The sequence below is a fragment of the Arachis hypogaea genome, chromosome 4, assembly GCF_003086295.3.
Source record: "Arachis hypogaea cultivar Tifrunner chromosome 4, arahy.Tifrunner.gnm2.J5K5, whole genome shotgun sequence".
NCBI lineage: Eukaryota > Viridiplantae > Streptophyta > Magnoliopsida > Fabales > Fabaceae > Arachis > Arachis hypogaea.
The window spans coordinates 59,569,844-59,592,857 of record NC_092039.1 but is presented as its reverse complement, the minus strand read 5'-3'; the positions used below and the strand labels follow the sequence as shown (position 1 = coordinate 59,592,857).

The 23,014-nt window shown below is 38.9% G+C and overlaps 2 non-coding genes across 2 annotated transcripts; one reads left to right on the top strand and one right to left on the bottom strand.

Moving 5' to 3' along the window:
* The first annotated feature begins 4,448 nt into the window (after positions 1-4,448).
* On the top strand, positions 4,449-4,554 carry LOC112798381 (small nucleolar RNA R71). Its single transcript, XR_003199993.1, has one exon. It is a non-coding gene; the product is annotated as a small nucleolar RNA R71 (small nucleolar RNA).
* Positions 4,555-21,438: 16,884 nt separating this feature from the next.
* On the bottom strand, positions 21,439-21,542 carry LOC112798855 (small nucleolar RNA R71). Its single transcript, XR_003200452.1, has one exon. It is a non-coding gene; the product is annotated as a small nucleolar RNA R71 (small nucleolar RNA).
* Between the last annotated feature and the right edge of the window lie 1,472 nt (positions 21,543-23,014).

Sequence of the window (23,014 nt, the reverse complement as noted above, 5' to 3'; positions counted from 1 at the left end):
AGCTCGTAAAAATCGTCCTGCGCGGATTGCAACTTCTCCTTTGTCTCCACAAGCTCGGTATATAGCCGAGTATAATTCTCTGTAGCCGCCTTCGCCATCTCCTCAGATGTCTTTGCTGCCGCCACAACCGCGGTAGCTTTAGTTTTCTCTTTCTCCAAAGAGGCCTCCAACTCAGTAATCCTGGCAGCCTTCAGTTGACTAATCCTATCAAGCTCGGACTGAGCTTTCTCAAGTCGGGAGCTGGTCGCCCCAAGGGGGGATTTCTTGAACTCCCGGGCAATAGCGGCATGGAGACTAGCCATCCGGACACAGCTCCGCGCCATATACTGAAAATGATGCTCCATAGATACATCATCAGTGGAAATAAAGGTCTGAGGGAGAATATGCTGCTCAATCCAACCAAGAGCGTCAAAGTCCTTATCATTGAAACCGGCAAGCTCTTGAGAGGTCTTCTGCTTCTTGGGAGGAGGACCCGAAAACGGAGGAGGAGAAGAAGTAGCAGGCCCAGAGGTCGGAGGATCCTGACTTATAGCTCGGAACTGGGGAGTCGGAATAGTCTTTGACCGAGTCTGAACACCCACAGTAGTCTTCTGTGGAGAAGATCGGGCAGAAGCCTCCCCGGCCTCGATATTCCGAGCAGCCACAGATTTCTTCGTCCGACGAAGGAACTTCATGGAATCCGCCTGAGAAGACATCTCTACAAGAAATAAAGAAAGGGATTACCACAACAGAAATTCCACCAAAAACAAGCAAAACCAAAGCACTAAAAAAGATGAATCTCGGAAGAGGTCGGGAACTACCTAACTCGGAACGGAGAAGGCTTGGATCCCCCAACATTTTCTTCGTGTCCAAGTGAGGTGCCCGACCCCATAAACTGCTCACCACACCCACAAAAGCCTGCTCCACCTCATCTAGACTCTCAAAGGTATACTTAACAGACACTACATTCTCCTGCAACAAAGAGGAAAAGAAGGCTCCCCACTCTCATCTAGAAAGAAAGGTCGGACGTCTCCAGTAGCCCGGACCTTGAAATAAAAGTTCTTAAAATCGTGAAAGGACTCATCATACAGGGTACAAAACTTTCTTCCCTGGTTAGCCCTAAAAGAGACCCAAGATACCTTCCCTCCACCCGACCCCGGCTTCGTCAACACAAACAAATAGGAAAAAAGAGAAATAGAGGGAGCAACACCCAAAAACTGACACAAAAGTTAAAACAGCTTTAAAAATGCCCAAGAATTTGGATGGAGCTGGGTAGGGGCAAGGTTACAAGACCATAACACCTCGGACTCCAGGTCGGTAAAAGGAAGTCGGACACTCAGCTTAGAGAAAAAACAATCATAAGCGTAAAAGAAGAGCTTCTCGGAACTATCTAAGGGCGGGAAGCAAACTCTCTCCTCGGAATCCGGGGCTACTAATTCATAATCCCTCTCAGACTCTCTATCTTCACATATGCTACATTGCCTACGAAACCTAGCTAAATACTCAGAATCTACCACAGAAGGGACTCTTAGAGGAACAGGATCTACCCAACCAAGACCACTTGGAATCTTGGCCGACATCGCTTGAAGAACCTTTCGAGACATAAAAATTCTTGCCTACAAAGAAGAATACAACAGCAAGCAAAAATCACATAAAAGCAGACAGCGAAAACCCATTCAGCAAAACAAGAAACAAAGATCTTTTAAAGACGAAAATACAGCAACCCGGAGCAAGATACCAGAGAACAAAAAAAGAGCCCCCCCCCCCCCCATGTACAAACGACAAAGCAATGGCGGCGCCTCTTTTCGGGGCAACCCAGGCATAGAGAAAAAGAAACAGAAGCATATGTGCACAAGAAAAGAGATGGGAACAAACCTGGAAAGAAAGAAACGAGGACGACGAGCTCCGAAGCAAGGAGAACGGAACGGCGACGCAGAGGAAACCCCGGAAAGACACGCGGAAAGATTCAGGGAAGAAGAACAAAGAAAAAGGAAGCGATGCTCAAAAAAAGGAGAATGGCGAAAACTCAGAAAAAAGGAAGGGAACAGAATAAACGAAGAAAAGGGGGAAAGGGGCAAATAAATAATGCCTTCACAGAGCCCGAACGGAAATCGAGGGGAAACGGTAAAATGCAATAAATGCAGGAACGGCCATTTTTGAAATTTTGAAAAACTACTATGCCCGAGCTCGACCTCTCAAAAAGGATGAACTCTTGCAGGGGCACTGTTCATACCCTGACCGAGCTCCTCCAAACTCGGCAAAATCCATGATAGGTCCGACCTCGTCCCAAAGGCCCACGCCTGAGGTCGGACCTCGGACAACAAAGCTAAGAAGGCCCATCAGAAGGAACGCAGCCCAAAACCTAAAAGCCGAAAAGGCCTAGGAAAGGCGGTTCCACAAAGATAGGGATAAAACTCCCAAAGGATAAGATAAGATAAGAATATCTTATCCAGGGAAGATCACGGCCAACTATTATAAATACACTGGAGCACCCAGGTATAAGGCACACTCTAATTCCACTCAAATATCTGCTTGGACCCATGCTAACTTAAGCATCGGAGTGTCATTGCAGGTACAACCACCAACCACTTTGCACATCAAGCTCGGTCATCAATCCCCCACCTCGGGCCTCTCTAAGACGACCGAGTTGCACGTTTCAGGTAACCCCGGAACAAACACTAAAACAAAATAAAATAAAATTAGATAAATAAAATTCGGTTGCCTCCCAACAAGCGCTTCTTTAATGTCAATAGCTTGACAGTGGCTCTCATGGAGCCACAAGATGATCAGATCAATTTAGTGTGTTGTCTCCACACCAAACTTAGAGTTTGGATATGGAATTTGAACACCAAACTTGGAGTTTGGTTGTGGCCTCACAACACCAAACTTAGAGTTTGACTGTGTGGGCTCTTCTTGACCTTGAACTGAGAGAAGCTCTTCATACTTACTCTCTTCTGTCACAGAGGGATGGCCATGTGCATTAAACACAAGGTAGTCCCCATTCAATTGAAGGACTAACTCTCCTCTGTTGACATCTATCACAGCTTCTGCTGTGGCTAGGAAAGGTCTTCCTAGGATGATGGATTCATCATCTTCCTTCCTAGTGTCTAGGATTATGAAATCAGCAGGGATGTAAAGGCCTCCAACCTTTACTAAAACGTCCTCTACCATTCCATAAGTTTGTCTCAAAGACTTATCTGCCAATTGTAATGAGAACAAGGCAGGTTGTACCTCAATGATCCCCAGCTTCTCCATTACAGAGAGTGGCATAAGATTTATCCCTGACCCCAGATCACATAGAGCTTTTTCAAAGCTCATGGTGCCTATGGTACAAGGTATTAGGAACTTGCCAGGATCTTGTTTCTTTTGAGGTAGAGTTTTCTGAATCCAAGTGTCTAGTTCTCTAATGAGCAAGGGAGGTTCACTTTCCCAAGTCTCATTACCAAACAGCTTGGCATTCAGCTTCATGATAGCTCTTAAATATTGAGCAACTTGCTCTCCAGTCACATCTTCATCCTCTTCATAGGAAGAATAGTCTTTAGAGCTCATGAATGGCAGAAGGAGATTTAATGGAATCTCTATGGTCTCTAGATGGGCCTCAGATTCCTCAGGATCCTTAATAGGAAACTCCTTCTTGCTTGAGGGACGTCCCAGGAGGTCTTCCTCACTAGGATTTTCGTCCTCCTCCTCCACTATGCATTCGGCCACTTTGATTAAATCAATGGCCTTGCACTCTCCTTTTGGATTCTCTTCTGTATTGCTTGGGAGAGTACTGGGAGGAGTTTCAATAACTTTCTTACTCAGCTGGCCCACTTGTGCTTCCAAATTTCTAATGGAAGATCTGGTTTCATTCATGAAACTAAAAGTGGCCTTTGACAGATCAGAGACTATATTTGCTAAATTAGAAGTATTTTGTTCAGAGTTCTCTGTCTGTTGCTGAGAAGATGATGGATATGGCTTACTATTGTTCAGCCTGTTGCGTCCACCATTGTTAAAGCCTTGTTGAGGCTTTTGTTGATCCTTCCAGGAAAAATTTGGATGATTTCTCCATGATGGGTTATAGGTGTTTCCATAAGGTTCACCTAAGTAATTAACCTCTGCCATGGCAGGGTTCTCAGGATCATAAGCTTCTTCAGAAGCTACCTCTCTAGTACTGTTGGATGCATGTTGCAATCCATTCAGATTTTGAGAGATTATGTTGACCTGTTGAGTCAACATTTTGTTCTGAGCCAATATGGCATTCATAGCATCAATTTGAAGAACTCCTTTCTTCTGAGGTATCCCATTGTTCACAGAATTCCTCTCAGAGGTATACATGAACTGGTTGTTTGCAACCATGTCAATGAGTTCTTATGCCTCTTCAGGCGTTTTCTTCAGGTGAATTGATCCACCTGCAGAATGGTCCAATGACATTTTTGAAAATTCAGAGAGACCATAATAGAATATATCTAATAGAGTCCATTCTGAAAACACGTCTGATGGACATCTTTTGGTCAATTGCTTGTATCTTTCCCAAGCTTCACAGAGGGATTCACCATCTTTTTGTTTGAAAGTTTGAACATCCACTCTCAGCTTGCTCAGCTTTTGAGGAGGAAAGAATTTATCCAAGAAGGCAGTGACCAGCTTATCCCAGGAGTCCAGGCTATCCTTAGGTTGTGAATCCAACCATATTCTAGCTCTGTCTCTTACAGCAAAAGGGAAAAGCATGAGTCTGTAGACTTCAGGATTAACTCCATTCGTCTTTACAGTATCACAGACCTGCAAGAACTCAGTTAAGAACTGATAAGGATCTTCAGATGGAAGTCCATAAAACTTGCAGTTTTGTTGCATTAATGCAACTAGTTGAGGCTTAAGCTCAAAGTTATTGGCTCCAATGGCAGGAATGGAGATGCTTCTTCCATCAAACTTGGATGTTGGCTTTGTGAAGTCACCAAGCATTCTCCTTGCATTATTATCATTATTATTTGCGGCTGCCATGTCCTTCTCCTGTTCGAAAATTTCTGAAAGGTTGTTTCTGGATTGTTGTAATTTAGTTTCTTTTAATTTTCTCTTCAGAGTCCTTTCAGGTTCTGGATCAGCTTCAACAAGAGTGCCTTTATCCTTGTTCCTGCTCATAAGAAAGAGAAGAAAAAAAGAAAAGAGAAAGGAATCCTCTATGTCACAGTATAGAGATTCCCTTATGTTAGTAGAAGAGGAAAGAGGTAGAAGAATGAAGAGGGAATTTCGGATTTGTGGATGAAGAGAGGTGAAGAGAAGTATTAGTAATTAAATAATTAAATAGAATAAGAGAAGAGAAAGAAATTTTCGAAAATAATTTTGAAAAAGAGGTTAGTAATTTTCGAAAATTAAAGATAAGATAAGTTTAAAATTAAAATTTAAAACAAAAAGAATTTTTGAAAAAGAGAGGGAGAATTTTCGAAAATTAGAGAGGGAAAAGTAGTTAGGTGGTTTTGAATAAGATAAGAAACAAACAAAAAGTTAGTTAGTTGATTGAAAAAGATTTGAAATCAAATTTGAAAAAGATAAGAAGATAAGAAGTTAGATAAGATATTTTGAAATCAAATTTTGAAAAAGATAAAACTTTGAAAAAGATAAGATAAAAGATAAAAAGATTTAATTTTAAAATTGACTTAACTAACAAGAAACTACAAGATAAGATTCTAGAACTTAAAGATTGAACCTTTCTTAACAAGAAAGTAACAAACTTCAAATTTTTGAACCAATCACATTAATTGTTAGCTAATTTTCGAAAATATGATATAAAAGATAAGAAAAAGATTTTGAAAAAATAATTTTTAAAATTTTCGAAAATAAATAAAAAAAATGAAAAAGATATGATTTTTGAAAAAGATTTTGAAAAGATAAGATTTTTAAAATTGAAATTTTGACTTGACTTGTAAGAAATAACTAATTTTAAAAATTTTTGACTAAGCCAACCCAAAATTTCGAAAATTTGGAGGGAAATAAAGAAAAGATATTTTTTTATTTTTGAATTTTTAATTATGAGAGAGAAAAACAACAAAAATACTCAATGCATGAAATTTTTAGATCAAAACAATGAATGCATGCAAGAATGCTATGAATGTCAAGATGAACACCAAGAACACTTTGAAGATCATGATGAACATCAAGAACATAATTTTGAAAAATTTTTGATGCAAAGAAAACATGCAAGACACCAAACTTAGAAATTTTTAATGCTTGGAAAATATGAATGTAAAGATGCACATGAAAAACAACAAAAGACACAAAACAAGAAATCATCAAGATCAAACAAGAAGACTTGTCAAGAACAACTTGAAGATCATGAAGAACACTATGAATGCATGAGATTTTCGAAAAATGCAAGAAAAATTTTAAAAGCATGCAATTGACACCAAACTTAAAAATTAACACAAGACTCAAACAAGAAACACAAAATATTTTTGATTTTTATGATTTTCTAATTTTTTTTTTGTATTTTTATTAATTTTTTTTCGAAAATATAGTTTGGAAAAACGAAAAATAAAAAGAAAAATTTTTGAAAAAGATTTTTGAAAAGAAAAGTACCTAATCTGAGCAACAAGATGAACCGTCAGTTGTCCATACTCGAACAATCCCCGGCAACGGCGCCAAAAACTTGGTGGACGAAATTGTGATCACTATTCTTTGATTTGCATTTACTGTAGAATTGTGGAACTTAGGATTTTTGGCACGAGTGGACACAACTCCGTTCAACTAACCAGCAAGTGTACTGGGTCGTCCAAGTAATAAACCTTACGTGAGTAAGGGTCGATCCCACAGAGATTGTTGGTATGAAGCAAGCTATGGTCACCTTGCAATTCTCAGTTAGGGAGATTAAAGGGTAATTGTGATTATTGGAGTAAATAATAAAAAGGAATAATAAAAGGGATAGAATACTTATGCAGATTCATTGGTGGGAATTTCAGATAAGCGGATGGAGATGCTGTAGAGCTCAAGGACGCCTGCTCTCCTACTGCTTCTACTCAATCCTTCTTACTCCTTTCCATGGCAAGCTTTGTTTAGGGGTTCACCATCAACTGTGGCTACTTTCAATCCTCTCGGGGAAATATCCTATGCGGCTGTCACTCGCACAGCTAACCAGTCTGGAGGCATCACCCATGGCTGATGGCTACATCCCATCCTCGCAGTGAAAACTAATGCTCACGCACTCTGTCACAGTACGGCTAATCACCGGTTGGTTCCCTCCCCTACTGGAATAGAATCCCTCTTTTTTGTCTGTCACTAACGCCCAGCAGGTTACAGGTTTGAAGCACGTCACAGTCATTCATTAACGGAATCCTACTCGGAATACCACAGACAAGGTGAGACTTTCCGGATTCCCAGGATCCTACTCGGAATACCACAGACATGGTGAGACTTTCCAGATCCTCATAAATGCCGCCATCTATCTAGCTTATACCACGAAGATTCTGTTGGGGAATCTAAGAGATATACATTCAAGCTCTGTTGCATGTAGAACGGAAGTGGTTGTCAATCACGTACATTCATAAGTGAGAATAATAATGAGGGTAATCTAACTCATTACATTCATCATGTTCTTGGGTACGAAGGAATATCTTGGAATAAGAATAAGAGAGATTTGAATAAAAGATAATAGAATTTCATTAATACTTGAGGTACAGCAGAGCTCCACACCCTTAATCTATGGTGTGCAGAAACTCCACCGTTGAAAATACATAAGCAGAAGGTCCAGGCATGGCCGAATGGCCAGCCTCCCTAACGTGATCAATGATCTCCTAAGATGAAGAATAAAATAAAACTGAGACCAAAGATGTCTAATACAATAGATAAATGTCCTATATATACTAGACTAGCTTCTAGGGTTTACATGAGTAAGTAATTGATGCATAAATCCACTTCCGGGGCCCACTTGGTGTATGCTTGGGCTGAGCTTGATTAATCCACGAGCTGAGGCATCTCTTGGAGTTGAACTCTGAGTTATGACGTGTTTTGGGCATTCAACTCCGGATCATGACGTTTTTCTGGCGTTTAACTCCAGACAGCAGCGTGTACTTGGCGTTCAACGCCAAGTTACGTCGTCAATCTTCGAATAAAGTATAGACTATTATATATTGCTGGAAAGCCCTGGATGTCTACTTTCCAACGCCGTTGAGAGCGCGCCAATTGAAGTTATGTAGCTCCAGAAAATCCATTTCGAGTGCAGGGAGGTCAGATTCCAACAGCATCAGCAGTCGTTTTGTCAGCCTTCTTCAGAGTTTTGCTCAAATCCCTCAATTTCAGCCAGAATTTACCTGAAATCACAGAAAAACACACAAACTCATAGTAAAGTCCAGAAATGTGAATTTAACATAAAAACTAATGAAAACATCCCTAAAAGTAGCTTAAACTTGCTAAAAACTATATAAAAACAATGCCAAAAAGCGTATAAATTATCCGCTCATCAGTTAACCTCTAACCATGGAGGAAAGTCAAGTGGATGAATCAATTTGATCCCTCAAGTCCTAATCAACTCCTAAAGGAAAGACTAACTTTAGAGGCATTCAAATCAATTAGCAACTTCTAATTGTCAATCAACAAAGGAATTAGATAACTCAAGAGTCACTAATTACTCAACCAAAGCCAAGAGGAACAAATTCTATACTAAAATCCAACCAAGCATTTCATCAAACACTTGGAAGGTACAAAAGAAAAGTAAAGAAAATTGACAACAAAAATAGAATATAACAACAATTATTGCAAGGAATTAACAACAACAATCAAAAGAAACACAATTATTATGAATTACCTTGAATTGAATGGAAAGAAAATGGAAGGAACAATAGTAGATCTACAACAAAACATAGAAACAATATAAAGGAAATTACAACAAAAGAATAGAAGAAGAATGAATGTAACAACAAGGAATTGAAAGGTAGAAGTAGATGAGAGCAAAGATTAAAACCTAGATCTAAGAACTAAACCTAATCCTAATCTTAATCCTAGAGAGAAGTGAGAGCTTCTCTCTCTAAAACTAACTCTAAACGAATCCTAATGAGTGTGAATGATCAAAAGTCCCTTTGCTCTTCAATCCTTGGCTTTAAATAACATCTTTAGTGCCAACGTTGGTTAGGATTGGGCCCCACAACCCTTGAGAATTCGCTGGCCATATTTTCATTAAAAAATCATATACTAGCACTGACACGTACACGCACAGCACGCGTACTCGTCCATGGGGTAATTCGCAAGGTACGAGTAAGTGCCTGGTACGTGCGCGCGTCCATGTGCGAGTTCAATTATTTGGCTTTTTATGATATTCTCCACTTTGTATGCTTTCCTTTCACACCTTTGATCCTTCCCTAGCCCTTTTCAACCTGAAATCACTTAACAAACAAATCAAGGCATCTAGTGGAATCAAAGGTGAATTAAAATTAACTAATTTAAGGTCTAGAAAGCATGTTTTCACACTTAAGCACATATTGGAAGACAATCATGAAACCATGCTATTTCATTGAATAAATGTGGGTAAAAGGTATTAAAATCTACTAAAATCAATACAAGATAAACCCTACAAATGGAGTTTATCATGCGCCCGTCAGAGACGGTGGTTAATCCCGCCTATCGAGGTAGCGGTGACGGCGTAAGGACGGTGGTTAATCCCGCTTACATTGAGATGTGAGGTCTGAGACAAGAGTATTCCGCTCGCATCCCTTTGGATCAATAGAGTGTGCAGGCACAAAATCCTGGACGGTGATCCGAGCACCATACCTCAGGGGTTCCCAATGATGATTCCGAAGGGCGACATCTCCATGGAGGTGTGTCGGGTTGGCAGAACCGACAATGTGATATCACAACCAATAACACAGGCATTCATCATGTGTATTTTCTATCTGTTTGTTTGCTTTGCCGACTTGTAATTGCTTGCCTAATTGAATAACATGCCTAATTGCTTACTTGAATTACTTACCTTACATGCTTCTAGTTGTGTTTTACTTACATTGAAATTATATGTGTTTTCTACTGGGATTCTGGAGGCTCGGAAGGCGGTGGCAATGGGATAGCATGGAGCATAGGTTGGTGGAGGCTGTGGGACAGCGGTGGTTTATTAGACTAGAAATTCCCTAAGATATATTACCCATTTATTGTATTTTTATATATAAGCTTTACTATTTTAGTGTGCCTTAAGATTGAATCTTATGATGGATATGAAGTCTAGGATTGCCTTTGGCATCCCGGGGTCTTATATCCTACATCACTGGGCACTGTTACCATACTGAGAACCTCTGGTTCTCATACCATATTCTGTTGATGTTTTTCAGATGTAGGTCGCAACCCACCTCAGTAAGTTGCTTGGATGGTGACAGAAGCAGAGGATCATGATACCTTTTTGAGTCTTTAATTTATTTTGTATATATATATCTCTCACTTTTGTTTTTTATTTTTGCCTAGCGGCTTGCATATGAGAGAGAAAAACTTGTATAAGCTGTTTTAAACTGTCCGGTTTCTGTATAGTCTGTATTTAGCTATCCGGCTTAAACTCCACCAGCCGTGGCTGGATTCTCATGATATTACACTATTATCTTTGTTATATGATATATGTTTCTTGTGCTTTAAGTCAGAAGCTTCGTTAGTATATTTTGCACTTTTTAAATCCTATTTTTGAGCTATATCCTTCATCGGGCTTCTAGAATATATTAATCCTTCTATATATTATATGTATGAGCTTAGAACTGTCGTAATCTCTGATTAACCTTTTCTTTATGATGCGAGGTAAAGCTTATGGTAATTAGGGTGTTACATTTAGTGGTATCAAAGTGGTTCGTCCTCGTGAGCCTAAGGGATGGACCGATTGTGCTTCAATGCATACTCTGTGTGTCTTTTCTTTGATGCTATTAGGTTATCTATTTGATATATGCATAGCATACTTGTTTGTGACTGCCTGTTTGGGATAATTGAAGAACTAGGGTTTTGATATTGAGACTGATCACCTTGATATCAATTGTTTGTTGTAGACAGAAACCCTAATGGCCACTCATAGACGAGGTCGAGCTCATTCATGAGAGAGTCGGAATGAGCAACCGGCTGACAACCAGGCCAAATTCATGGCAGCGATGGTGAACTTAGCGAACACCATGGAGGCTAATGCTGCTGCGACTCTGCAAGCTGTGCGGAGGTTAGGCCAACTGGCCAGAAACGGAAACAGGAATGGTGAAGAAAATGCAAATGACAATGCTGAGGGAAACAGTGATAACACGGGAGTTACTCCGATGACCTTGGCAACTTTTCTCATGGTTCATCCGCCAATTTTTCGAGGATCAACCAACTCTACCAAAGTAGACAACTGGTTTCAGGCCATAGAGTGAGCTTTACAGGCACAACATGTTTCGAACAATCAATATGTGGAATTTTCCGCTTATCAGCTTGCGGGAGGGGCCCAGAACTAGTGGCAAGTAGAATGCCGCCTGCTACAGCTTCAGAATGCCGATGTTCCACAGGATGTATTCCAAACGGCTTTCTACAGGAAGTACTTTTCTTAGTCTGCAAGGGAAGTGGTGTACAAAATTGTGATCTCAATGGCGCCAACAACTTGGTTCGCACAATTGTAATCTCAACTCTTTTTCACAACTTCGCACAACTAACCAGCAAGTGCATTAGGTCGTCCAAGTAATAAACCTTACGTGAGTAAGGGTCGATCCCACAGAGATTGTTGGCTTGAAGCAAGCTATGGTCATCTTGTAAATCTCGGTCAGGCGGATTCAAATGGTTATGGAGTTTTGATAATTAAAAGATAAATAAACATAAAATAAAGATAGAGATACTTATGTACTTCATTGGTGGGAATTTCAGATAAGCATATGGAAGTGCATCATCCCTTCTGAATCTCTGCTTTCCTATTGTCTTCATTCAATCATTCATACTCCTTTCCATGGCAAGCTGTATGTAGGAAGATCACCGTTGTTAATGGCTACCGTCCATCCTCTCAGTAAAAATGGTCCAACTACGGGTTACGTAGGGCTAATCATCTGTCGGTTCTCACTAGTGTCGGAATACGATCCAATGATCCTTTTACGTCTGTCACTACGCCTAACAGTCATGAATTTGAAGCTCATCACAGTCAACCCATCCCAGATCCTTCTCGGAATACCACAAACAAGGTTTAGACTTTTTGGATCTCAAGAATGCTGCCAATTGATTCTAGCTTATACCACGAAGACTCTGATCTCACGGAATGGAAGGCTCTGTTGTCAGGAGAGGCAAACATGCGTCATGGACCAGGAATCCAAGAGATATACATTCAAGCTTGTTTTCATGTAGAACAGAGTGGTTGTCAGGCACGTGTACATAGGTTAAGAATGGTGATGAGCGTCACATAATCATCACATTCATCATGTTCTTAGGTATGAATGAATATCTTAGAATAAGAATAAGCATAAATTGAATAGAAGAAAAATAGTACTTTGCATTAATACTCGAGGAACAGCAGAGCTCCACACCTTAATCTATGGTGTGTTGAAACTCCACCGTTGAAATTACATAAGTGATAATGGTGTTCATTGGCTTTGGCCCTAGAGGGGGAACTAGAATAACCAAGACATCTAATACAATGAGAAAAAGTAATATTTATACTAAAACTAGTAGCTAAGGTTTACAAAGATAAGTAAATGATGCAGAAATCCACTTCTGGGCCCACTTGGTGTGTGCTTGGGCTGAGCATTGAAGCTTTCATGTATAGAGACTTTTCTTGGAGTTAAACGCCAGCTTTGGTGCCAGTTTGGGTGTTTAACTCCAGCTTGTAACTCAGTTATGGCGTTTAACGCCAGAATAGGGCAGGAAGTTAGCATTTAAATGCCAGTTTGCATCATCAAAACTCGGGTAAAGTATATACTATTATATATTTCTGGAAAGCCCAGAATGTCTACTTTCCAACAAAATTAAGTGTGCACCAATTGGGTTTCTGTAGCTCTAGAAAATTTATTTCGAGTGCAGGGTGGTCAGAATCCAACAGCATCTATAGTCCTTTTTCAGCCTCTGAATCAGATTTTTGCTCTGGTCCCTCAATTTCAGCCAGAAAATACCTGAAATCACAAAAAAACACACAAACTCGTAGTAAAGTCCAGAAATGTGATTTTTGCATAAAAACTAATAATTATATACTAAAAAGTAGCTAGATCCTACTAAAAACTACCTAAAACTAATGCCAAAAAGCGTATAAATTATCCGCTCATCAGAAAGCGAAGGATATGGAACTTATGCAGCTGAAGCAAGGTTCCTTGTCTGTGGCAGACTACACAAGCAAGTTTGAGGAGCTTTGTAGATTCTTTAAGGTGTGCCTGGGTGCCCTAGAGACCTATGAAAGCTGGATATGTATCAAGTACCAAAGGGGTTTGAAGGACAACATAATGACTTCTGTGGCTCCTATAGAGATTCGTACCTTCTTTGATTTAGTGAATAAAGCAATAGTGGTTGAAGAGTACGTGAAAACGGTAGCTTTGTCCAAGGAAACTCACGGAGGAAACACTAGTAAGGGACGTGGCAAGTATTTTCTTCCGAGGGGTCAGAGTTTGAAGAAGGGAGGATATGTGCCTCAAGGGCAAGTAGGCTTCAGAAAGAACAATTAGAACCAATTTCAGTATGCCAAAGGGAGAGGAAATCAGAGTAAGAATTCTCTGGATTTGACTTGTGTACGTTGTGGACGTTTTCATCCATATGACTCTTACAAGATTGGTTTAGGTGGTTGCTTCAACTGTGGATTGCTTAGTCATATTGCAAGGGATTGCACTCGTGGGAAGAACCCGAATGCGGGTCAGAGTCAGCACCAAGGGCAAGTATTTGCTGTGAACGCCAAGGATGCTTCTAAGGTGGATCCGTTGATGAGAGGTATATGTCTAATTGGTGATAAAACCTTAGTTGCATTATATGATATGTTAGCTTCGCATTCGTTTATTTCATTTGCTAAAGTTGAGGAACTAGGCTTGAAAGTGTCAGAGTTAGCATTTGATCTACATGTACATACTCCGCAACAGACGGTTATGACTAGATAAGGTTATAGGCAAGTAGGATTTAAACTGGATGGTAGAGACTTTGTGCATGATTTAATCTGTTTACCATTGATTGGGTTGAAGATGATTTTGGGGTTTGATTGGTTGTCAAAGAATCGAGTTTTGTTGGATTGCTTTGAATGGTCAATTAAATTTATACCAGAAGGAGAAAATGGAGCAGTTATAGCTGAGGGGTATTACCTGAACTCTGTAATGGTGCATTGTAGTGGGGAGGAGTGTCAAGGTTATATCTTGTTGGCTACTAATGCTTTGGGTGATGCCCAGAACTTAGATCAGATTTCAGTGGTTAGAGACTTTCTGGAGGTATTCTCGGAGGATATTTCAGAGTTCCCACCTCAAAGAGAGATTGAATTTGCGATTGAATTGGTGCCGGGAGCCGGACCAGTGTCGATTGCGCCGTATAGAATGGCTCCAATAGAGCTGGCTGAATTAAAGACTCTGTTGGAAGAGCTTCAGAATAAGAGGTTCATTCGACCGAGTGTATCACCGTGGGGAGCGCCAGTTTTATTGGTAAAAAAGAAGGATGGTGGAATGCAATTGTGTGTGGATTATCGAAAGTTGAACAAAGTGATTGTGAAGAACAAGTATCCGCTGCCAAGGATAGATGACTTGATGGATCAATTGCAAGGAGCTGGAGTATTTTCCAAGATTGATTTGAGATCTAGTTACCATCAGATAAGGGTGAAAGAGGATGATATCCTTAAGACTAAATTTAAGATGTGCTATGGACACTATGAGTTTGCAGTGATGTCCTTTCGGTTAACAAATGCACCTGATGTTTTCATGGATTACATGAATAGAGTCTTTCATCCCTTTTTCGACAAATTCGTGGTGGTTTTCATAGATGACATCTTAGTTTATTCTAAGACGGCGAAAGAGCATGAGAAACACTTGAGGATTGCATTGCAAATCTTAAACGAGCAAAAGTTGTATGCTAAGTTATCCAAGTGCGAGTTCTGGAAGGAAAAAGTGAAGTTCCTAGGTCATGTGGTAAGCAAAGGAAGAATAGTAGTAGATCCTTCGAAAGTGGAGGCCGTGATGGAATGGGAAAGACCAACAATGGTGATAGAAGTTAGAAGTTTCTTGGGCTTAGTCGGCTATTACAGGAGATTCATGATTTTCCCGGATTGCACTACCAATGACGAAGTTGACAAGGAAGGAGGTGCCTTTTGTGTGGACATCGGAGTGTAAAAAAAGTTTTGAAACTCTAAAGCAGAAGTTAACTTCAGCACCTATTTTGATCTTGTCGGAACTGCATGAAGCATTTGAAGTGTATTGTGATGCGTAACTGAAGGTTAAGGTTGCGTGTTGATGCAACACCGGAATGTGGTGGCTTACGCATCATGTCAGCTAAGACCGCATGAAGTAAATTACCCAACTCATGACTTAGAATTTACAGTGATTGTGTTTGCTTTGAAGATTTGGAGACACAACTTGTACAGAGTGTGGTTTAGCATCTTTTTTTTATCATAAGAGTCTCAAGTACATCCTTGATTAGAAAGAGCTTAATATGCGTCAGAGGAGGTGGATGGAGTTGCTAAAGGATTATGATTTTGAATTGAGTTATCACCCTAGAAAGATGAATGTGGTAGCGGATGCATTGAGTCGGAGGTCTTTAACAATAGCTTCGATATGAATCAAGGAAGAGGAATTAGTGGATAAGTTCGTGGATCTTAAGTTGGACATTGGTGAAGTTTCTGGAAGAGTTTGCTTGAATTAGTTACAGATTTCAAGTACGTTTAAAACAGAGATTCAGAAAGCTCAACGAAATGAGCAAAAGCTACAGCAATTATTTCAACCAGTTGGTGATAAGAGGCGTGGAGAATTCACGAAGGATGGTGAAGGATTGTGGAGATATAAGGGGAGAATTTGTATACCGGATGTCGGGAGTTTGAGGCAAGACTTGTTGTCAGAAGCTCACAACAGTTGGTTTTCTATTCATCCCAAAAGTACAAAGATGTATTATGACTTAAAGAAGATGTTCTGATGGCCTGGGATGAAAGGTGATGTAGCTACAGTGGTATCCAAGTGCCTGACGTGTCAGATGATAAAGATAGAGCATCAGAAACCGTTGGAAATGCTACTGCCACTAGAGATTCCTCAGTGGAAGTGGGCAGAAACTGCGATGGATTTTGTGACCGGTTTACCAAGGACTAGGTCGGGATTTGATGCGGTTTAGGTGATCATGGATTGCTTAACCAAATATGTTCATTTTCTGCCTATTCGAGTGAATTGTTCTATGGAGGAGTTAGCAAGATTGTACATCAAGGAGAAAGTAAGGTTGCACGGTGTGCCATCGAGCATAATGTCGGACTGTGATCCCCAATTCACATCAAGGTTTTGGGGAGCTTTCCAAAAAGCTTTCGGTACGAAGCTATGTCTCAGTACGGCATATCATCCGCAAACGGTGGACAATCGAAAAGGACTATTTAGACGTTGAAAGATATGCTAAGGGCATGCATATTGGATCAACTCGGAAGTTGGGACCGTTACATGCCATTGGTGGAGTTTATGTACAACAATAGCTTTCATGCGTGCATTGGGATGGCTCTGTATGAGGCCATGTATAGACGGAAGTGCCAATCTCTACTCTCATGGTATAAATCTGGTGAAGTAAGTGTTTTGGGTCCTGATTTGGTAGCAGAGACTACTGAAAAAATTAAGAAGATACGGGAAAGGATTTTGACTGCGCAGAGCTGACAGAAAAGCTATGCTGATCAGAGAAGAAAACTGTTAGAGTTTGAAGTGGGGGAATATGTATTTCTGAGAGTTACATCAACAATTGGGATTGAAAGAGCGATTAAGACCAAGAAGTTGAATCCGAGGTTCATTAGACCATTTGAGATTCCAAGGCGATTCGGGCCGGTGGCGTATAAAGTAGCTCTGCCACTGACCTTAGGATTTTTGCTGATAAAGAATTTTCTAAAAATAGTCGCATTGTAGATATATATTCTAAACCAATAGAAATCCCTTCGTGCAAACGTTTTGGTTGTCACAAGTAACAAACACCTTTAAAATTGATAACCGAGTATTTAAACCTCGGGTCGTCTTCTCAAGGAATTGCAGGGAGGTATGTTCTTATTATTGGTTACGGAAAAAATAGTGTTTGGGGTTGAAAAAGCTTTCAAGCAAGAGAAATAGATTACAGAATTGATAAATTAATAACTAATAAAACTTTTGGCAAGGTATTAGAACCGGAAGTCCTATCCTTATCAATTGTAATGAGAATTGGATTTTAATCCCACTTAGTTAACCTTTACTAAAGCAAAGGAAAGTCAAGTGAAATAATTAGTTTGATCCTCAAGTCCTAGTCAATCCATGTGGGAAGACTAGCTTTAGAGCGATCTGCCAATTTCAACCACTGCTTTATTTGATATTCAAGAGTTACTGATGAGCAGATAATTTATACGCTTTTTGGCATTGTTTTTAGGTAGTTTTTAGTATGATCTAGTTACTTTTAGGGATGTTTTCATTAGTTTTTATGCTAAATTTACATTTCTGGACTTTACTATTAGTTTCTGTGTTTTTCTGTGATTTCAGGTATTTTCTGGCTGAAATTGAGGGACCTGAGCAAAACTCTGATAGGAGGCTGACAAAGGACTACTGATGCTGTTGGAATCTGACCTCCCTACAGAACCCCAAACGGTGTGCTCTCAACGGTGTTGGAAAATAGACATCCAGAGCTTTCCAGCAATATATAATAGTCCATACTTTATTCGTGATTAGATGACATAAACTGGCGCTCAACGCCAGTTCCATGCTGTATTCTGGAGTCAAACGCCAGAAACACGTCACGAACCAGAGTTGAACGCCCAAAACACATTACAACTTGGCGTTCAACTCCAAGAGAAGCCTCAGCTCGTGGATAGATCAAGCTCAGCCCAAGCACATACCAAGTGGGCCCCGTAAGTAGATTTATGCATCAATTACTTACTCCTGTAAACCCTAGTAGCTAGTTTAGTATAAATAAGACTTTTTACTAGTGTATTAGTCATCCTTTTGACCACGTTACATCTTTGGTCTCAGTTTTATTTTATTATTCATCTTAGGAGACTATTGATCACGTTTTGGGGGCTGGCCATTCGGCCATGCCTGGACTTTTCACTTATGTATTTTCAACGGTGGAGTTTCTACACACCATAGATTTAGGGTGTGGAGCTCTGCTGTACCTCAAGTTTCAATGCAATTACTACTATTTTCTATTCAATTCGATTTATTCCTGTTCTAAGATATTTGTTGCACTTCAACTTAATGAATGTGATGATCCGTGACACTCATCATCATTCTCACCTATGAACGCGTGTGACTGACAACCCCTTCCGTTCTACCTTAGACCGGGCGCATATTTCTTGGATTCCTTGATCAGAATCTTCGTGGTATAAGCTAGAATTGATGGCGGCATTCGTGGGAATCCAGAAAGTCTAACCTTGTCTATGGTATTTCGAGTAGGATTCCGGGATTGAATGACTGTGACGAGCTTCAAACTCCTGAAGGCTGGGCGTTAGTGACAGACGCAAAAGAATCACGGGATTCTATTGTAACCTGATTGAGAATCGACAGATGATTAGCCGTGCTGTGACAGAGCATTTGGACCATTTTCACTGAGAGGATGGGATGTAGCCATTGACAACGGTGATGCCCTACATACAGCTTGCCATGGAAAGGAGTAAGAAGGATTGGATGAAAGCAATAGGAAAGCAGAGATTCAACAGGGACAAGCATCTCCATACGCTTATCTGAAATTCCCACCATTAATTTACATAAGTATTTCTATCCTATTTTATTTATCTTTTAATTATCTAATCCAATCACATTTGAATCAGCCTGACTGAGATCTACAAGATGACCATAGATTGCTTCATACCAACTATCTCTGTGGGATCGACCCTTACTCACGTAATGTATTACTTGGAAGACCCAGTGCACTTGCTGGTTAGTTGTGCGGAGTTGTGACTAAGTGTAATCCACATGTGAGAGCTACCAAATTATTGGAGCCATTGTTGATGATCACAAATCCGTGCACCAAGTTTTTGGCGCCGTTGCCGGGGATTGTTCGAGTAAGGACAACTGACGGTTCATCTTGTTGCTCAGATTAGGTAATTTTCTTTTCAAAAACTTTTCAAAAATCTTTCAAAAACATTTTATTCCTATTTTCGAAAAATTTTTAAAATAAATTATTCTATGGCTTCAAAACTTTCAAGAATGAATTCTAGAGTTTCATGGTAACATGTTGAATATTAGCTGGCTGTAAAGCCATATCCAAACTCCTTTGGGATTGGTCTTCAACTAATCACCACAATGCATGTAATTCCATCCTAAAGCTGACTGGCTATTAAGCCATGTCAAACCCTTTTGATTGGAGCTTTGGGCTAATATTGAAAGATTCCTGGAATTCTTCTTAAAGATTTTGAATTTCTTATTTTCTTTTTCCATATGTTTTTCGAAAAAATAAAATAAAATAAAATAAAATAAAATACAAAAAAATCATAAAATCATAAAAAACAAAAATATTTTGTGTTTCTTGTTTGAGTCTTGAGTCAATTTTTATGTTTGGTGTCAATTGCATGCTTTAAAAAAATTTTCTTGCATTTTTCGAAAATTCATGCATTCATAGTGTTCTTCATGATCTTCAAGTTGTTCTTGGTAAGTCTTCTTGTTTGATCTTGATGTTTTCTTGTTTTGCATCTTTTGTTGTTTTTCATGTGCATTTTTGCATTCATATTGTCCATGCATTAAAGAATTCTAAGTTTGGTGTCTTGCATGTTTTCTTTCCATCAAAAATTTTTCAAAAATATGTTCTTGAAGTTCATCATGATCTTCAAAGTGTTCTTGGTGTTCATCTTGACATTCATAGTGTTCTTGCATGCATTATGTGTTTTGATTCATAATTTTCATGTTGTGAGTCACTTTTATGTTTTTCTCTCTCATAATTAAAAATTTAAAAATAAAAAATATCATTTCCTTATTTCTCTCCAAATTTTGAAAATTTGAGTTGACTTGGTCAAAAAAATTTTAAAATTAGTTGTTTCTTACAAGTCAAGTCAAATTTTCAATTTTAAAAAATCTTATCTTTTTAAAACTTTTTCAAAAATTAAATCTTTTTTATTTTTTATTTAATTTTCAAAAATCTTTTTAAATATTTTTCAAAGATCTTTTTCTTAATTCTATCTTGATTTTCGAAAATTACACTAACAATTAATGTGATTGATTCAAAAATTTGAAGTTTGTTACTTTCTTGTTAAGAAAGGTTCAATCTTTAAATTCTAGTATCATATCTTTTTGTTTCTTGTTAGTTAAGTAATTAATTTAAATTTTAAAAATTTAATCTTTTTCAAAATATCTTTTTCTTAAAAATCTTATCTTTTTATCATATCTTTTTATCTTATCTTTTATCATATCCTTTTCAAAATTTTATCTTTTTTCAAAAATTTGATTTCAAAATATCTTATCTAACCTCTTATCTTCTTATCTTTTCAAATTTGACTTTAATATCTTTTTCAACTAACTATTTGACTTTTTGTTTGTTTCTTATCTTTTTCAAAACCACCTAACTACTTTTCCCTCTCTAATTTTCAAAAATATCTCATCCCTTTTTCAAAATTCTTTTTAAATTAACTAATTGTTTTAAATTTTAATTTTAATTATATCTTATCTTTAATTTTCAAAAATCATTAACTACTTTTTCAAAATTATTTTTGAATTCTCCCTCTCTTTTCTTCTTCTATTTATTTATTTACTAACACTTCTCTTCACCTCTCTTCATCTCCAATCACTGCCTCTATCCTCACCCTTGTGATTGAATTCTCCACTTTTACTCCTTTCTTCTTCTACTAATAATAAGGATCCTCTTTGTCCAGATATAGAGGATTTTTCTTCCTTTTCTTTTTCTCTTCTCTTTCATATGAGCAGGAACAAGGAAAAAAACACTCTTGTTGAAGCTGATCCTGAACCTGAAAGGACTCTGAAGAGGAAACTAAGAGAAGCTAAATTACAACAATCCAGAGACAACCTTTCTGAAATTTTCGAACAAGAGAAGGAGATGGCAGCCGAATCCAACAACAATAATGCAAGGAGAATGCTAGGTGATTTCACTAAACCAACGTCCAAATTTGATGGAAGAAGCATCTCCTTTCCTGCCATTGGAGCAAACAATTTTGAGTTGAAACCTCAATTAGTTGCTCTAATGCAACAGAACTGCAAGTTTCATGGACTTCCATCTGAAGATCCTTACTAATTTTTAACTGAGTTCTTGCAGATTTGTGAGACTGAAAAGATGAATGGAGTAGATCTTAAAGTCTACAGGCTCATGCTTTTCCCTTTTACTGTAAGAGACAGAGCTAGAACATGGTTGGACTCACAACCTAAAGATAGCCTGGACTCCTGGGATAAGCTGGTCACGGCCTTCTTGGATAAATTCTTTCCTCCTTAAAAGCTGAGCAAGCTTAGAGTGGATGTTCAGACCTTCAAGCAAAAAGATGGTGAATCCCTCTATGAAGCTTGGGAAAGATACAAGCAGATGACCAAAAAGTGTCCTTCTGACATGTTTTCAAAATGGACCATATTAGATATATTCTATTATGGTCTATCAGGGTTTTCCAAAATGTCATTGGACCATTCTGCAGGTGGATCCATTCACTTAAAGAAAACGCCTACAGAAGCTCAAGAACTTATTGGCATGGTTGCAAATAACCAATTCATGTACACTTTTGAGAGGAATTTCGTGAATAATGGGACGCCTCAGAGGAAAGGAGTTCTTGAAATTAATGCTCTGAATGCCATATTGGCTCAGAACAAAGTGTTGACTCAACAAGTCAACATGATTTCTCAAAGTCTGAATGGATGGCAAAATGCATCCAACAGTAGTAAAGAGACAGCTTCTAAAGAAGCTTATGATCCTGAGAACCCTGCAATAGCAGAGATAAATTACATGGGTGAACCTTATAGAAACACCTATAATTCATCATGGAGAAATCATCCAAATTTCTCATGGAAGGATCAACAAAAGCCTCAACAAGGCTTTAATAATGGTGGAAGAAACAGGCTAAGCAATAACAAGCCTTTTCCATCATCTTCTCAACAACAGACAGAGAATTCTGAGCATAGCCCCTCTAATTTAGCAAATTTAGTCTCTGATCTGTCTAAGGCCACTTTAAGTTTCATGAGTGAAACAAGGTCCTCCATCAGAAATTTGGAGGCACAAGTGGGCCAGCTGAGTAAGAAAGTCACTGAAATTCCTCCCAGTATTCTCCCAAGCAATACAGAAGAAAATCCAAAAGGAGAGTGCAAGGCCATTGATGTAATCAATATGGCCGAATGCAGAAGGGAGGAGAAGGACGAAAATCCTAGTGAGGAAGACCTCCTGGGACGTCTCTCAAATAAGAAGGAGTTCCTTATTGAGGACCTAAAGGAACCTGAGGCTCATATAGAGACCATAGAGATTCGATTAAATCTCCTTCTGCCATTCATGATCTCTGAAGATTATTCTTCCTCTGAAGAGGATGAAGATGTAACTGAAGAGCAAGTTGCTCAATATCTAGGAGCCATCATGAAACTGAATGCCAAGTTATTTGGTAATGAGACTTGGGAAGGTGAACCTCCCTTGCTCATTAGTGAACTAGATACATGGATTCAGAAAACTTTACCTCCAAAGAGACAAGATCCTGGCAAATTCTCAATACCATGTACCATAGGCACCATGACCTTTAACAAGGCTCTGTGTGACCTGGGGTCAGGCATAAATCTTATGCCACTCTCTGTAATGGAGAAACTAGGGATCATTGAGGTACAGCCTGCCTTATTCTCATTACAATTGGCAGACAAGCAGTAAGACAGGTGATGAGCGGATATTTTATACGCTTTTTGGGGGTAATTTCATGTAGATTTTAGTATGTTTTAATTGGTTTTTAGTAGAATATTATTAGTTTTTAGGAAAAAATCATATTTCTGGACTTTACTATGAGTTTGTGTGTTTTTCTGTGATTTTAGGTATTTTCTGGCTGAAATTGAGGGAGCTG